Source organism: Neolamprologus multifasciatus, chromosome 15 (assembly GCF_963576455.1).
Source record: "Neolamprologus multifasciatus chromosome 15, fNeoMul1.2, whole genome shotgun sequence".
In the NCBI taxonomy this organism is placed as follows: Eukaryota; Metazoa; Chordata; class Actinopteri; order Cichliformes; family Cichlidae; genus Neolamprologus; species Neolamprologus multifasciatus.
Genome location: NC_140453.1, coordinates 5,297,238 through 5,315,594, shown reverse-complemented (window position 1 = coordinate 5,315,594; position 18,357 = coordinate 5,297,238). Strand labels below are relative to the sequence as shown.

At 38.4% G+C, this 18,357-nt stretch overlaps 1 protein-coding gene and 1 long non-coding RNA gene across 2 annotated transcripts in view; one reads left to right on the top strand and one right to left on the bottom strand.

The window, feature by feature from the left end:
• faua (FAU ubiquitin like and ribosomal protein S30 fusion a) overlaps positions 1 to 18,357 on the bottom strand; it is a 110,745-nt gene that overhangs the window by 69,262 nt on the left and 23,126 nt on the right. The window lies entirely within an intron of this gene.
• On the top strand, positions 345 to 6,299 carry LOC146501384 (uncharacterized). The gene is made up of 4 exons (XR_014869481.1): positions 345 to 450; positions 557 to 674; positions 1,283 to 1,334; positions 2,386 to 6,299. It is a non-coding gene; the product is annotated as an uncharacterized LOC146501384 (long non-coding RNA).

Here is an 18,357-nt window from a genome sequence, read left to right as displayed (position 1 = left end):
TTCAAAAAAAAGGGGGGGGGAAAGAAACAACAACTAATAATTTTATTATTATTATTATTAATATTTTTGCGCGTTCATTGCACATGTTTGGGAATATTTCAATATTTATTTTTTACGTATTACTTTTTATTTTATCTTTATTTATAAAAAGCACAATGGCAACGCGCATGTGCATACTATGCTCCGCTCATTAACCTTTACACTTTCACACAACCTACAGATCTAGAACGAAGACGCTGCATTTTTTGAATAATCTCTGGTGAGCATAGATTTCATAGAAAAAACATATTATATTGTTTTAAGTACCTTTTTTTCGATTAATCCTGTGACGTACAAAGACGGACGTTTTTGGGACTTTACGTTTAAGTTTTTGTTAAGGTCTGCATTGCGTGTGCAGACGCTCGCGGAAGAAGACGCTGCAATTTTGCGAACTCCCTGGAAAACTGCTCGGTAAGCATATATTTCACAGTAACATGCTACATTTATTTTATATGTTGCAGTTTCTGTTTTACAATCCTCGATGTTTTCTTCAATGTGATTTTAATGTCATCAACAGGTCACGTGTGAGTCAAAATGAGCGAGCCTCCTGAAAGGATTTCGTATAAACGTTATCTAACTGATCCTGAAGAGGAAATTCCTTCAAGAACCAAACGGAGATGGGCACAAAAAGAAAGGTGTGTTGGTAATGTAATATCCCTCACTCTTTAACATTAACGAATGCCATAGGGCACAATCAATTAATCTAGTGGCAATCACTAAGGATGCCACAATTATGTAATCGTTCAAAGTGGCAAATAATCGTCCACTGCATGCTTAAGATGTTTGTTTGTTTTTTATCAAGAATAAACAAAGCCAATGTGTAATAGACATTTGGGGCTTAATACTCCAGAATAGCATTGAAGGATTTTCAATTAGTGTTTTCAGCTTATGTTTTTGTAAAAATAGGACATGCAGTTGCTTAAAACAATGGTATAAACATCATTCTAAGTAAATTTTATAAAATGTAATTAATAACCACAATGAAAATTGTAAGGAAAAAATGATCTTTGTAAATTACCATACCATAAGGTACGATAAATGTACTCTGGCTCCCAAATGAATGATCTGGAGTTGGCTCTTTTAAACAGGGAATGTAGCAAGGCTATGTCTAATCTGCTTATTACTGATCAATAAACATCTTTATAAGTGATCACATCTTTATCGTGTTAATAGCAGTTCACTTAGAGTTCAAATATAGCAATAAGCAATTTCTATTTTCTTTATTGTATATTTTCTTTTTCAGAATTAAGGTTGCAGAAGAAGAACTTCAGAATGTTATCAAGGAATGTCAAAAGGTATGCCTTATGATATAATTGGTGGTTCAATTTGCATTTTTGTAAATTCATAAATGAACCGTTCAACCAAAAATGTAAATTCTCTAATCAATTGCTCACTCTTAAGTTGTTATAAACCTGTATGAATTTCTTTTGAACAAAATAATGTTGATAACCAAACAGTTGCTGGTCCCCATTGACATAGTATGGACATAGTATGAAATAACAACACTATGGAAGTCAGTAGGGACAAGAAACTGGTTATCAGCATTCTTGAAAATATCTTCTTTTGTGTTCAACAGAACAAAGAAATAGGTTTAGAACAACTTGAGGGTGATGATTACCAAAATAACATTTTATTCCTTTTATCTTATCATCCATTTTATCTTATCCCTTAGCATTTAATTACCTCAGTTATACTAAATAATAAATGCTTGATTCATATTAATATTAATAAATGATCTTATTGGTCTCTTTTTAAGGTTAGTGTTGGAATACAAACATTTTGGGTTAAGTGTAATGAAAACACTTTTAATGCATAAACCTAAATTAAATTTATTCTGAATATTGGACTATAGATTTGTCGAAATAAATACACAATAGTTAGTTGAATTTTCAAGTCAAGAAATGAAATCAAAAAGATCATTACATTTCTAGACATTATTTTTTAAAGAATATTCATGAATTAGTGCATTGAACAAGAAAAAATAAAACAAGTAATCATTGTTCTAATTATGATTTTTACGGTAATTTCTACTTTCTACTGCAATCATATATTCTTACAGAATTTATCATGAAAGAAAGCACTAAGCATTCATTTTGACAGCCTAAGCACACTTAAATTTTGGCAAGACTGAATGGACATGTCAAATAGTGCACCATTAGTGAATGAGACCAATTTCAAATGTCTGCTGTAATGTTAAAAAAAGAGATGCATAAATACAGTAGAGAGAAGACGGTTACAGGGCAGATCTCACCGATATAGACATAAATGAGTCCGCTAGGTTAATGCTCTTACACTGAAGATTTGTTTACAGAACCCATAATTCTCTCTCTCGCGTCTCTTTTCAAGGAAATCCCAGACACCCTTCCAGAAGACAGAACTCTGCTGATGACTAATGATGAAGAGTGCACTGCAGGTCCTGTTCAGATAGAGGTCCCAGTGGATTCAGGTCAAACTAAAGAGCAAAATCAACTACTACTTCTGGCACTTAAGCTCAAACACAGTTTGACCAATGACTGTCTTGAAGATATCATGAAAATCCTTAATGTTGTTGGTGGCAGTGATTCAGCATGCAGGACAAAATATTCATTTTACAAAGCTTTTGATGATACAAAAGACATCATGAAAATCTGTTATGTGTGTGAACAGTGTAGTAATATAATGTCAGCTGAACTGGACCAAGTTCATTGTGTTCAATGCAACAGCACCTATGACAAAGCAAGTAGGTTTACCAATAACTTTTTCATATACCTCTCCTTGGAAGATCAACTCAAAAATCTCTTGAGAATGCCAGGAATTACAGATGAATTAATAGGAAGGCAAACAGAAACATCTACTTCTCTCAGTGACATTTGTGATGGTTTTTTGTATCAGAAAGCTTTAAGTGGTTCAGAAACGGCCCTTCAAACCCTCAGCTTAACATTTAGCTGTGATGGTGTGCCAGTTTTTAAAAAGTCCCCTTGTAGTATTTGGCCCCTTTTTTGCACCATTAATGAATTGCCATTGAAAACAAGACAGGATAATGTACTCCTTTGTGCACTATGGTTCGGGGATGAGAAGCCTCACATGAGAAGTTTCTTAAAACCTTTCATTGATGAGTGTGTGGACCTACAGGACAGTGGTTTCACATGGGAAGATGACAAAGGCGTTTCTGTCAATACAAAAGTAATCCCTCTAATTCTAATGAGTGACTCAGTTGCCAGACCTCTGATCCAAAATTTTAAACAGTTTAATGGTGAATATGGATGCTCCTACTGCCTTCATGAAGGAAAGGTAGTTGAAAAAGGCAGAGGATTCACTCGTGTATATCCTTTTCAGAACGACATTCAGCTCCGCAATCAGGAACAAACTAATGAATTTGTAGAAGCTGCGCTACAGTCTGGTAAAGCTGTTATGGGTGTTAAAGGGCCAAGTATGTTGTGTAGACTTCCCAGTTTTGATATTATCGAAGGGTCTGTCCCAGACTATATGCATTCAGTACTTCTGGGTGTTGCAAGAACTGTAACAGGGCTGTGGTTAAACAGTGAAAACCATGAAAAGCACTGGTATATAGGTAGGTCTACAAAACTGTTAGATGAAATGCTTTTAAAGATTAAACCGCCATGTAATGTACCTCGTGTGCCAAGGTCTGTCACATTGAGGAAATTTTGGAAAGCCCATGAGTGGTATATGTGGCTCTTTTATTATAGCTTACCTGTACTAAAAGGTGTATTGCCAGAACCACTACTGAATCACTGGTCTAAACTAGTCAAGGGAGTATCCCTTCTGTTGGGCGAAAATATAACTAGAGAGCAGATTACTGAGTCTGAGGCACTTCTAACAGATTTTGTGAAAGACATGGAGGTATTCTATGGGGAAGCTAATCTGTCTTATAATGTCCATCTTTGCCTCCATTTACCAAGGAGTGTAGTTAACTGGGGGCCTTTGTGGGCTCATTCCGCCTTTGTGTTTGAGTCTTACAATGCTAAACTACTAGACATGATCAAAAGCACTCAAGGGGTTGCGCTACAGATTGTAAAAATGTTCTGGCTACAGAAGGCCTTACCATTTTATGGCCAGACTTTACTGAAAGATGCCTCAAATGAATGCAAGGAGATATTTGAATCTCTAACAAGACCTAAACAGTTAAAACATGTAACTCGCACACATGGTATCACTGCACTTAATCATCCTAAAGTGCAATTAATTAGGAGGGATGACTATATGGCACTGAGTCGTTATGGGGTACAAAGGAGCAGAGTAAAGTACTTTCAACGAATCATTACAAATGGCGAGGTGTTTCACTCAGAAGATTACAGTCGTGTACTCAAACGTAATTCATTCACTGTTATGTTGAATGATGATGATCAAAATTTCTTTAACATTAAACGATTTGTAATATGTCAAAATGAAAGTGGAGAGACGTGTTATGCCATTGGAAGATTCTATGAACGAGCAAAGCATAGTCTCTGTGCCTCAAATCCAAGTTATTTTGAACCAGTATCAAAACGTCTTGGGCATCTGACAGGTATTCTTGCTGCAGAGATCAAATGCAAATGTCTGATCATTCACACTGAAAAACTAAAAGTCAATTACATTTTTAGAAGCATTAATCAGTGTGAATTCCTTAAATAAGGTTAAACACGAGAAAACATGATTTTCTGCCATGTGGTATTTTTCTGAAGTGATTTTAAACCAGTTCATAACAAAAACATACATAATTAAACATTAAATGGCAAAACGTCAGAAATACATTACATTAAGTCATTAAGTGCTATATTATATTGCATCATTAAAGGAACACTCCCTCAGAGTTAATACGTTGAGTCTGACCACTTTGGAATCCATACAGTTGATTTGTATGGTGATAACACTTTTAACATAGCTTAGCATACATCATTGAATCCAAAGGGTTAGTATTTAGTATTTATTTAGTATTAGTTTTTGTCAGTTCACTGTGAGTTTAAAGTAACCTAGAGGGTAATTTTTAGTGCATTTCTCTCTCACGAATAGGCCTATAGTGTGGAGAAATTAAGCACACTGCTTTAATACCTCTGAACTGAACTCACATGTATATTTTGTTGCTTATTTGCACATAGTTCTGAATTTGTTATGGTGTATTGTATTTTGAATGTCAATGGTTACTTACCATAAGTATTGTTTAATTAATGTTTACGTGAATAGAGAAATATTTGAGCAACTTAGATGTTTAGTTCTCATATTTGATATACTTGAAAATTGAATGTTGTACAACAGAACTGTAAGATTTGATAAGATTTAAGATGTTGATGCAATGAATATGAGGTTGATGCAATATTTTGATTTTACATTTTAACCTTAAACAATGCATCTGAAACAGACTGATTAGAATGTACATTTTATTTTACATTCCAATCACATTCACAAGGACCTTTGAAGTTGGCTATTGCCAGCTTAACTCTAAATTCTTAAAGGGCCCCAACGAGTACTTTTATTTTGTTTGAGTGTGCACACTATTTATTTTATTTTTTACTTTATCTGTACAAATTGGACAAATATCTGTTATACCTTGTAACAATACAAGAGTGGCTACTCAAAAGTTAACATTGTGTCCAGGTCATTATTGCTGCTCAATACTTTGGCTCCATACGAATTTGGTGTCTTCTGATTCTGGCCAGGGTCTTATTACGAGCCCAAGTAATTATTGCGCTGTAATTCACCTTTATACCTTAAAGTTGGTTACAGAAGTTGGTTACTTTTATTATTATTATTGCACTAAATACATTTTAACCTCCTAAGACCCGAACTCTTCCACGACATGCATTTTTAATTTCGCTTTGATATTTAGGCATATTGGGGCCCGATGAATGTAAAAACAAAGAATTACCAGGTTTTTGGGGTTTTTTTTACCTTATTTTTGTTTTTAAGAAAAATAAGAGCCACATATGAGGATATTTGTTTAAAATTTTGATAGAACAGTAGCAGTATAATGTCCTCGGAAGTGGATATCAGGCCCTTGTAGAGCAAAATTGAGTATTTTGGTCTAAATAACCCAAAATGTGACGTCCACATATGTGGACGCCAGGTCCTAGGAGGTTAAATAAGGGATACTTTGAAATATATTCTACTGAAAGGTTGGAAATATATTTTCTTGAACGCAAATATCTTTTGAAATGTATTTTGGTTTGAAAGAAATATATTTTCAATTTCAAAAATATATTTTTTTTGAGCATCACAAATACAAAATATATTTACCATATATTTGAAATATATTTTGGCCAGGAAAAATGTATTTTTTTACCGTATGGGCCTACAAACGTCACTGCTGTTTAGTTTTCTGTCTTCATTTATGTTGGAAGTGATAACAGAGCTGTACGTTTTAATTTGTTTCCAAAACCCCGCAGTCAGGACATGCTATATTGTATTTAGATAGAAGCTAGCGAGCTAACTTCCTGCTAACTTCTAACTCCGTTAAATGTCATAAATTCCGTTTTCATGGATGCCTGGATGTTAAACTCAATTGTTACACCTGGTAGAGCAGAACGCTGATCATTTTATTAAAGATGAAAGACTTTAGACAGTTTTTCAACTCTCAGTAATGCCATAGTGATTGTTTGATATATGGACCTGCAGCGGAGTTTAGGCCCAGACACGGCTAGTGACGTCAGACTGAACGACCGGATAGAAAAGCGCTATGTAAGAATGATTTCCTCCACCATCCTACGTCTTTGGTAGCACCAAACGGTCCTGTCTCACATGCAGTCAGTCATTCACAATGTCTACATGACCTTTGACTTCAATGCTTCCCCCGGCTTCAGCCCCCAGGTGGAACATTTGGGTCGTGCACTCTAGTACGACCTCCAACGTGCCCTCTCCCCACGCTCCTGTGAGCACTGTCTTTGGCAATAGAGTGGCTAGTTGGGCGGTGTAGTCCAGTCACCCTGGGTGTGACCATCCGCCACTTGGGTGAGTGATAGGTAGCCCACAGGTCTGTCAGGCAGCAGGTGGAGTCGGTGGCTCTGTTGCTCGGTCAGCACTGCAACGCTGACCTTCAAACCTGCGCCATCCTTCATTCTTGTTTCCAACCACTGGGCTCGTAAACACCTTCTAATGTCGTCAGCGCTGTTTCAGGGTTAGTTAGATGCTAAAAATAGCATAGCATAAACTTTCGAGCCTTAGCAGCTCCCAGAACTGTATCAGAGTCATTAAAGATTAGGAAAAAACGTCTTTGCTGCTCAGCGTTTTTCGACATATTTCTCTTTTGTTGCCCTTTGGGCCGCTGAGCACCATTATAACACGGCATGAGATATAAAATTCAACATCACATTAGGTCCCAGAGCTGTACTGAACCCAGTATACTTTGCTTCTAACTCCATCAGCTATCCCACTGATAATGACAAGTATTTCTGACAGTTGAAATATATATTTGTCAAAGTATCCATCAATACAAGCTCCATAGTGCTGTTTTTGTTTACCGGAATAGCTTGCGTGTTCCTATCTCATGTAATTACTTTGATAACTAGGAAAGAGCCCACACATAAATACTGTTGGACTTATTATGCCTCACTGGAGCAATGTTTCACCTTAAAAATGATAGATATTTTTCCCCACACACATTCTGTTTCTCAGGGTGAGACCATACTATTCAAACAAACTTCTTAGTGATGATTTTGAAGTAGATGCGAATGAAATGGATGAGAAATTCAGGGTTGGGAAATGATAAAGCAGCACTTTCCTAATAAGCGCTCAAAGATGTGTCTGAATCTGTTAATGCTTGTGACTTTGGCCATTCTGTTTTCTTGTTCTGTGTTAATATGTATGCTGTTTGGAGCCTGGCACTGCTGGAAAAAAGAGCATGCATGGTCAGCAAACCATCCCCAGATACGTTTTTTTTAAAAAGAGTGAGAGAGAGAAAGACCGTTACCCTGGATCAAGGCTAAGTCAAGCCGCCTGTTCCCCTCCTACACAGCCTGATGCTTAAATCCAACACCAGCTCGCCAAGTAAGCCTTGAGCCTGAGTGCTATTTCCCTGAGCTGTAGACCTTGACCCTGCATGCCACAGGCCCAAACACACTCGCTCTGCCCTCGTATCATGACTGCTGCTGTGGAGGCCTGGGCAGATAAGACATGATGAATGCAGATTGTTTGCAGTGTGACAGACTCATTCGTTTACAGTGGGATGGTGCCTTCAGGAGGGGCAAAGCTGCTCAACCCTTAGTCTGAGAGGGGCTGGAAGAGAAAGGGGAAGAAAAAGAAAGGGAAGAAAGTGTGGACAGAGTGCCGATGAAATGGAGAGGAGATGAGAAACAGAGTTAAAGACAAGCATGTGGAAATAATGTTCACACTCGAGGATGCAGTGTCACAGGAGAGAAAAATGATGAAGAGTCCGTTTACCCCTTTAGGCAGGAATGAGAGGAGCGAGAACAGACAAAAAAGAAAAGCCAACAACACCGTAAGCAAAGAACAAAGAAGAGATAGAGACAGAAAGATGCATCCAGCACATTCCCGTGTAACTAATCTAGCAGCTTTTATCGGTGGGCTGTGAGATTTATGCTTCTCCCTGACACACAGACAAAGCCCCGTCTGATACTCTCCATGGCAACTGCATGTGGTGACTAATTTTAGGGTTGCGGTTTGGATAACACTTCAGTTATTAAATACCCGTCCGACAGCTTCCGTGCTGTGCCTTTCCTGAACAGGAAAGAGGTTGTTTGACATACTGTGACATAATTCTTTCACCACGAGCGCATCATTTGTTCTGGGATTTTGGATGTAAATGCATTAGACAACAACAACAACAACAAACCTGGACAAATCAAAATTCCTTATATCTTTCTTATGGAACATGTTGTGTAATGGGAAAGATGAAAGCCCATGCATCTCTTTTCCTTAGGTCTGTGGAGCTGTTTTATACGGGGGACTTTTTTTCATAATTCACAGCTATCCTTGGTCATGTATGCAGTATGGGCAGGTAGCTAATCGCAACCAACCTAACAACCATAAAGTAGAAAGACTGCAGTAGCAGCTTACTTGTGAATATTGAACTTGCTGGCTAAAAGCAAGCCACAGACCAAAACAGAGCTAAAAGTAACACTAACACTTTTTCTACGTAGCTGACAGCTGGTAACTGTGCAGGGGCGGATCTAGCAAAGTTTAGCCAGGGGGGCCGATAGGGCATGAACAGGGAAAAGGGGGCACAAAGACATACTTTTCTTTCTTATTCTCATTTAAAATGTCTAGCTTTTAATAAATAATTATCTGAATCTTACACCCAAAGTTTTAATCTTATGTAAAATATATAGAAGTCCATTACTATATATAGTAACTGTTAAGTCTAATATACCCTAGTAAGCTATACTACTTTTTCGTTTGGGAAGATACCATCTGTGCGGTCTGCAGTTCTGTTGAAGGAAGATGTTGAATCTATTTAATTATTCTTGAAAAATAATTTATTTCTGTGCATTTTGTTTTCACACTGCATCAAATTAAAGTTGATTACGTCAATTAAGCATCATGAGGTGGAGGTTAGGGGGTGGTTCCCTTTTTCTTTTTTTTTTGCTGGGAGTTTGCAACCCTATTAGTTAGGTTGCTTAAGATTTCTGCTAAGTACTCTTTAAAATACCAGAATAGGGAGGATGGAGTAGGTTTAAGTTTATTAGATTGATCAGTGTTGCTGAACTATGAAATATTTTGGGTGCAGTGTATTTTTTACATACAGGTATAACAGAATAGCTTTAGTGTTGTTGTTTATTTAAACTTGAGTATGAACTTATACAAAATGCAGCAAGATATTAAAAAAACAGTTTTATTGATTAAAAAACACACTATATCGGATTCATATCGGTATTGGCAGATATCCAAATTTATGATATCAGTATCGGTATCGGACATAAAAAAGTGGTATCGTGCCATCTCTACTTTAAACCTTCATTCTTGGTCCAGTACGGGGCAGTTCCCTCGATTGCAAACAAAAGTCGGATTGTAGTATAAGTCAGACTGGAGCCCTATAAACATTCTTGATGAGTTTGAATCAGCTTGATTTTTATTAGTATAAGATGAGCATGAGCATGAGTCATTCATTTTTTAAATCATGGCCTCAGTTCCATTAAAATGAAGGATTAATGAGTTTTCACCAGGCTTCAGGCTCACGTTGTGATTTACAAATCACTATCCTTTAAGTATTTAGTGTCCTAAGTTTCATGTCTGCCCTTCAGGAATTATATTGATTGACTTGTTTCAAACGATGTTTGAATACTGTTGGAGATTCTGTGCTATAATTTCTATATATATGATGCCGTGTGCACATTTAAACATCCAGAAGGCCCCAAAGTTTTTAACAATGACAGTTACTGATGATTTTGCAGACTTAATGGGGGGATAGATGGATATACATCCATATATAAGAACTAAACAAAAAAAATAATCAAAGTAAATCACAGTACTGTTGTGGTACTGAAAGGATTCAATGAATTAGAATAATCCTTATTGTAGGATCACAAATGCATCCACAATTTTATTACTTCTATTTTCTTTAAAGACAATAATCCAAGGATCAAGTGTAGCACAAAATATACACTTAAGTGAGGAAGTATTCCTTTACATTGTATCCTAATCAGTCAATTAAAGTTTAAACAGAGTCTTTTTAACGTGCAAGGTTAAGAAGACTGGTGGTACTCCTGGGTGTGTCCAACAGATTGGCAGGTGACAGGATATGATGTATGCTGATGTAGTGAAGTTGGAAAGGGTTTAAAAGTTGTGATTGTACTGTTAGCCCTTCCTCAGTTAGCAAAACAAAACAAATGGAACTGTGCCGTCCTACTTCTGTGTGTCATCATTGCACTTTATAACTCACTTGTATGCTGTGTAATGGGACAATTAAATTAAGCACATTCAAAGTCCTCATAGTCCTTATGAGGCCCTTGCAAACAATCTCAGCATGCAAAACACAATGTGGTAGAAATACAGTGTAAATGCAGATATACAAAAATGCTATAAATATGTTTTAAATTTAAAAACGGGATGCCTAATAACATTATACACAAGGACCATCTAAATAAACAGCCAATCAGCTGTTATACTTAAATGTAAAGAAATATGCATTTATTTATTTTTATTATGAGGATCATTATGGAAACTGGACTACTGTTGAATGTGGAAAAGGCATCACCTCTGGGCCTTTACCTCATAGCCATGATGAAGTTTTCCCATTGTAGTGTGGCTATTTTTAGCAATGTCTCTGTCACAAGAAAATATGGGGACTTCTTTTAGTTTTGCGAGATATATTTGGCCTGTTTGTCATGATCTGAATAACACTCACAGCTCTATTCACCCTGTAAGAATCTATCTATCTGATGGCTGCTCATTTTGATGAGAGTATTTATGTCTGTGCTTGGGTAAATGCACAGCCCACTGGTCCACTCAGACATCGTTGACTGCATAGTTGATGTGTGATGTGCTTGTGTGCAGTTTCCGGTAGTGGACATCCAATTGCTTCGCATCCAGTGGGAAAAAAAGCAACAACACAACAAACCCAGCTGTCACACAGATCCTATAATACATGTTGCTGCTCTACTGGTTTTGAGACTTGAGTGAAAACATGACGAATCTCCAAACAGACTGGTGAACCACACACACACATGCGCACACATCTATGTGACCGTCCTTACGCACATCCAAATCTGAGTGGGTAGAAACTGCTGCTCCGAGTTGTTTGAGTTTGCCAAGTGACTCTAGAGATACAAATTCCTTCCCAACAGCAAAGTAATTGTGCATATCAGACAATCCGGTATGAAAGAGTAAACATAAATTGTACATTTTCTCTCTATTGTTACAAAGAAATTAAAGTGATTCCTCACAGTCTGGGAGACTTTTTGCATTAGCTTTAGGAGAAATGCTCAGCAAACAGCTGTTGGATGAGTTTTGTTAGCTCACACTGCTCCGTTTTTATTTTTCTGCAATATTTTTGTCTTGAATATGGTCGTTTAACATCTAAAGGCGACTCCCACTGCCACCCAGTTATAATTTACATCTTAAATCCCCAACTTTTCTTGGAGGTTTCTGTGCCGCGAGGCTGCTGTCTGGCTGCTAGCTGCATAATTAGTTTAAGAAATCTTGTCATTTGCTTCTACCTTTAAATTATTTTTCCTCCCCTTGAGTTTCTTCAAGGCCTTATGAATAATGAGATAAATCTCAGTTCAGTGGAGATTGGAATTTTTCCATATAGCACTTTGTTCAAAGCCCAACTTAAGGCAAAAAAACCCTTTGACGAATGTAGAATCATTGCACAGCCTAAGTGAGAAATGATTGACTGCTTAATTGATACTCCCCTTTGCCCATATGTGGTCTGTTATCCCAGCAGCCAACAATTATTGATGAATTACCATATCATCAATATTTAAGTAACCTCGTGCTGGGTAACCAAAAAAAGGAAGAATATAATGGGCTGTAATTGGTAAAATATTCACAGACGGGATCTCTTGGACCAGCTCCATCTATGATGAGGGCGTGATCGTCCCTTAGCGGTGGGGTCTTTTTCTCCCATTACCAGGAGGGTAGCCGTCCCTGCTGGCTCAGGATCGACAGGGGAGTCAGACGTTGTGAAGGACAATTGGCAACTTGTGAAACTTTAATCAGGGCCATGAATTAATCAATAAAAGGAGGAGGATAAATGAAGCAACCGCTTACACCTAAATGATGGCGAGGGGAGGCCCCCGATGGCCCGCTGCTATACACTTACTTCCTGAATAAATCATTTTCTGTGAAGGGCTGGAGTGTCCTGCAGAGGAACCACTCCCAATCTTTTCCCTCCTGAATCTTTCCATCTCGAGGCCATGACAGAGGAGCAGGGACACCTCAGCAAAAGATTCGCTCGAATATTTATCACACATAGCTCCAGTTATTTTCTGCTGGGAGCCAATTTGAAGGAAGCGTTGCATGTCAATGTCGTGCAATTAAGCCTTGTAGTGTATCTGATTGCTATGTACTGTAGCGTGTTGGGATTTAATTGTTAAGGCCTAAGCACACAAGGGAAGTGTTTTTATATTTCCCTCTGTCCATAGGCACCTCTATTTTTTTTAGTCTATGTGCCTTCGCTATAATTATACCTCTATTTAATACATTGGCATGGATCCACAGGAGGCTGATGGGTTTTAACAGTCGGCTGTTGGTGTAATTATGCAGTTTGAGGGACTTGATTACTACCTTGCGCCACGGAGACTGTTACAGTTTTCAGCACTGCTAGTAAAAGCAAATATCATTTCACACCCTGTCACGAATGTTGATGGCAAAACCTTCGGGCTTGTGTAATACAAACAAGCTGCACATCTGGCCATTCAAAAACCATGTCAGCTTTGCCAAGTGGACCTGTGAGTGTGAACTTTGTTCCTGTGTTGTGAGGTCACCCTGCTCCCCGATGGCCGCACAAAGGCTCTACATGGCGGCACATGGTAGACGCATCATCCCGCCATTAGTTTGCAGGGTGTATTCGCACATATTTGGGGTCAATTTTCTTTCTAAGTGATTGTAAAACCGAAAACATGAAAGCAGCTGGCGCAGTAATAAGTAACTCGAAACGTGTAAGAATAAAAACAGTGAGAATGGTGTATTTGTATATTATATAGGCATATACAGACAGATTTAGCCATTTGGCTAGTCAGTAGTCAAATAGAAAGCAAGAGATAATGAGAGAGACGTGACAAGACATAAGAAAAAGAAGCTACCGTGGGGTGAAAATCAAGTGTGGAAGAGAGAGAAGCAAAGACGGAGACAGTTAAACTGCTAAAGCCAACCTCAGCTTCCCGTTGGCACGGTTGTGCACTTGGAGCTAGGTATGACTCTAGGTAACCATCTATAACAGTATGGTGTCTCTTGGGCACTGTTCTCTTCTATCTCATCCTCAGTACTCAGTGGAGCGTGGCAATCGCTGCTCTCCACACCCTTCCACAGATCTGCACCCGTGATTACACCCCAAATCAAATGAGTCTGGGACTGAGAGATCGGGTGGGGGCGAGCTGGGTTAGAACGGGGATGGGGAGAGAGGTGGAGGGGAGACACTGATGGTTTGGCAAATGTGCATACAGATTTATCATGCCAGAGAGAAAGTGAAAAATGGAGCACATACAGTGATTTAGAATTCATATAAAGCCTGTTGGTTTAGAAAGGGCAGTCGTGCAGAGAAATGGCTCGAGCGTTTTTTCTATCGCAGAGATTCGATATGAACAATAGCGCATGTATGACAGATGCGTCCTTTGAAGCTGAAGCAACAATTTTTGTGCTGTTTTTTTTTATGCAAATGCCACGCTGAGCTCCACATTTCAACTGTTTTTTGATGGCACACCAGTCTGGCAGTGAAAATGGTGACCGCAACAGCAGAACAGACGGAGTTGGAGGAAAAAGAGTTTAGCCATTTACTACCATCTCCACTGCAGATTTCCAAACTGCATTGCTAATTTAGAACTGAACTCCAATAATACTGCTGAACTCATGACTGACTAAAGCTGCTAGCCTCACACGGAGCTAAGAAGAAAGATATAGAATTCTAGTAATAATATTCTATTAGAGCGATTAGAACATGCTGTAGGTATTACAGGTATTGCACTGCAGTGGTTTGTATCATATCTATCTAATAGACTCCAATTTGTGCATGTAAATGGAGAGTCCTCTTCACACACTGAGGTTAATTATGGAGTTCCACAGGGTTCGGTGCTAGGACCAATTCTGTTTACATTATACATGCTTCCCCTAGGCAGCATCATTAGAAGACATAGCATACATTTTCACTGCTATGCAGATGACACCCAGCTCTATCTGTCCATGAAGCCAGATAACACACACCAATTAGTTAAACTGCAGGAATGTCTTAAAGACATAAAGACTTGGATGGCCACTAACTTTCTGCTTCTTAACTCAGATAAAACTGAGGTCATTGTACTCGGCGCTGAAAAGCTTAGAAATATGGTATCTAACCAGATTCTTACTCTGGATGGCATTACCTTGGCCTCCAGTAACACTGTGAGGAACCTTGGAGTCATTTTTGACCAGGATATGTCCTTCAACGCACATATTAAACAAATATGTAAGACTGCGTTCTTCCATTTGCGCAACATCTCTAAAATTAGAAATATCCTGTCTCAGAGTGACGCTGAAAAACTAGTTCATGCATTTATTACTTCCAGGCTGGACTACTGCAATTCATTATTATCAGGATGTCCAAAAAACTCACTGAAAAGCCTTCAGTTAATCCAAAATGCTGCAGCAAGAGTACTGACAGGGACTAGAAAGAGAGAGCATATTTCTCCTGTTTTGGCTTCCCTTCATTGGCTTCCTGTTAAATCCAGAATTGAATTCAAAATCCTGCTCCTCACATACAAGGTCTTAAATAATCAGGCCCCATCTTATCTTAATGACCTTGTAGTACCATATCACCCTATTAGAGCACTTCGCTCCTGCTCTGCAGGCCTACTTGTTGTTCCTAGAGTATTTAAAAGTAGAATGGGAGGGAGAGCCTTCAGTTTTCAGGCCCCTCTTCTGTGGAACCAGCTTCCAGTTTGGATTCAGGAGACAGACACTATCTCTACTTTTAAGATTAGGCTTAAAACCTTCCTTTTTGCTAAAGCATATAGTTAGGGCTGGACCAGGTGACCCTGAATCCTCCCTTAGTTATGCTGCAATAGATGTAGGCTGCCGGGGGATTCCCATGATGCATTGAGTTTTTCCTTTCCAGTCACCTTTCTCACTCACTATGTATTAACAGACCTCTCTGTATTGAATCGTATCTGTTATTAATCTCTGTCTCTCTTCCACAGCATGTCTTTATCCTGTCTTCCTTCTCTCACCCCAACCGGTCGCAGCAGATGGCCGCCCCTCCCTGAGCCTGGTTCTGCCGGAGGTTTCTTCCTGTTAAAAGGGAGTTTTTCCTTCCCACTGTCGCCAAAGTGCTTGCTCATAGGGGGTCATATGATTGTTGGGTTTTTCTCTGTATCTATGAAGCGCCTTGAGGCGACATTTGTTGTGATTTGGCGCTATATAAATAAAATTGAATTGAATTGAATTGAATAGTAATCTCAGTTATTTCTACACTCTACAGATCCTTTTTTCATTTTTATTGTCAGACCCTCAGTCCCAGCTAGAACTGACCCGAGTGCCCTCACATGGAGCAGCTTCACACAGATGATTCCTGAGCCAAAAAAGGCTATTAAATAGACTGTGGTGTGTAAAATCTGTGCAATCCCCCTTTAAATTGATTGTCCTTCTCCCACCCTTCTCCACTCTGTAAAGCTGCACTGATTTATTTTTATAATGATATTAGATCAAATGACTTTGTGTAATGTGAAGGGGTCATTCTTAGTGACAAACCAGCTGAGAGCTATCGCCAGCTCTGCAGTTCCCTGCAGGCTGACAAAGTGTCTTAACGTCGCTTAGCTTACATTCAGAAAAGACAGCTGTTCTCATTGTAAAAGTTCTGATAATCCCGCTTATATGCTGCTGAACATGGATTAGCTTTTAGTTGCTAAAGAGAAATGTTTACTTTAGGATTTACTGAATATGGAACTTCATTGTGCTTCTCAGTATCTGCAAAATGAGTATATAGGAAACTTTGAAGCAGGTTCGGTGCAACATTACTTTGCCGGAGTGACTAAAGTAACATGCTTCATCTAAGATATCAACTGCTAGCTGGACAGATAGATGCTATAAGAAGTTAAATGTCTTGAATATCAGTTAATGCACCATTAATCAGTGTTTCTATTCTCAAAATGTCAGTTATTGCTGATTTTGGTTGCACCAATTGAACAGCTTTTTGGGTAATAAATATGCTAGAGTTACTCCACCATCTAGCTAGCGCTAAAAGCTGAAGGAACATTTCTGAGGTGGCAGATAATTTCAGATGCAATGTTTCAAACAGCTCCGCATACACAATCTGTCTCCTAGATAAAAACAGCGCTGCAGTACTTCCCAGTGAACAAAAAAAATGTTAATGTGACAAGTTCACCCAGAGATGGAGAAAGATGTTTGAGAGGACAGAAGAGGAAGATTTAATGATTATTTTTTAAAGGTAAGGACTGCTCAGTGAGATTTAAGCTTAACTATAATGTCTTAATTCGTGTTAGATTTTTTTTCTTTTTTTAAATAAGTCTGTCCATGATGTGCTGACTTCAGATTGCGAATAATGATCGTGATTTTGTGTTATTTAAGTTTCAAACAGCTCCACAATCAGCTTTGCACTAAAGGACCGTGTTGCAATGATGCGGCACAGACTGTGGTATCCACGGTTACTGCTAGTTTATGTCCTGGATGGCAGCAGAGACATTATGAGAGTGAGACAAGTCCCTCAAAGAATTCTGAGTTGGAAATTATCTGAGAAATAGAGTTCTAGTGGAATAACATCCAGGAGGAAAAAGAAAAAGCAACAAAATAAAATCAAAAGCTTTTTGAAACTTTATTTGTGAGCAATAATTTTGATGATTTGCAGCAGATTTGATCATTTTATACACATACTATTTAGATAATTTATTAATATAAGTCTTCCAAATGAACGCCCTAATATGTTTCAGCATGTAACTGCTGAGTTACAGGAAACGTCACTTAGAGTGATGGAGAGTGTCACTTTTTTTCACCCAGTTTTCACCATCATACCAGCTTTATACTGGTCAGACACTAGAGAACAGTCATAGTGGTCATGTAATATCTGCTTTTATACTGTAGGTCAGGGGTGTCAAACACAAGACCTGGGGGCCAGAATTGGCCCAGCAAAGACCCTAATCGAGCCCACTGGACAGTTTTGGAAAATGTGAAAGAGGGCATAGATTTTGGATTTTTCATAGGTTTAATGTGTTTCTGTCAGGTTTTCTGGATCATTGAGAGAATGCCCCAAGAAAACATACAGAGTTTTCAGTTTATACTGTGTCACTGTTTATTTTCCCTGTGTTTCCTGTTTTATTTTGTTAGACTTTTGGCTCTGTGCATTATGTTCAGTTCTATTTCCCATGTCTCATTATTTAGATTTAGTTCAGCTGTGTTCTTACTTGTTTCTAACATCCTCATTATCTAGTGTATTTAAACCCTCAGTTCCTTGTCTTCTCATCATAAATCAGTCCAGTGTTTTCAGTCCAGTTCAGCCATTCATTAAGTCAGTTTTTCATATTCTGTTCATTCAGTCTAATAAACACCATCCACATCCTCAATAAACCCATGAGACCTGCGCTTGGGTCCTCTCTTCTCTCTGTGTTTGACAGGTTCCTACAAATGTTACACCAAAGTAATTAACACAGAGAAAGTGTCCCTGATTTAAAGCTCATCAGAAGAATTGGTCCTGCAGAGACATTTCAATAAACATAATACAAAAGGCTAGTAATAAAGAAAAGAGTA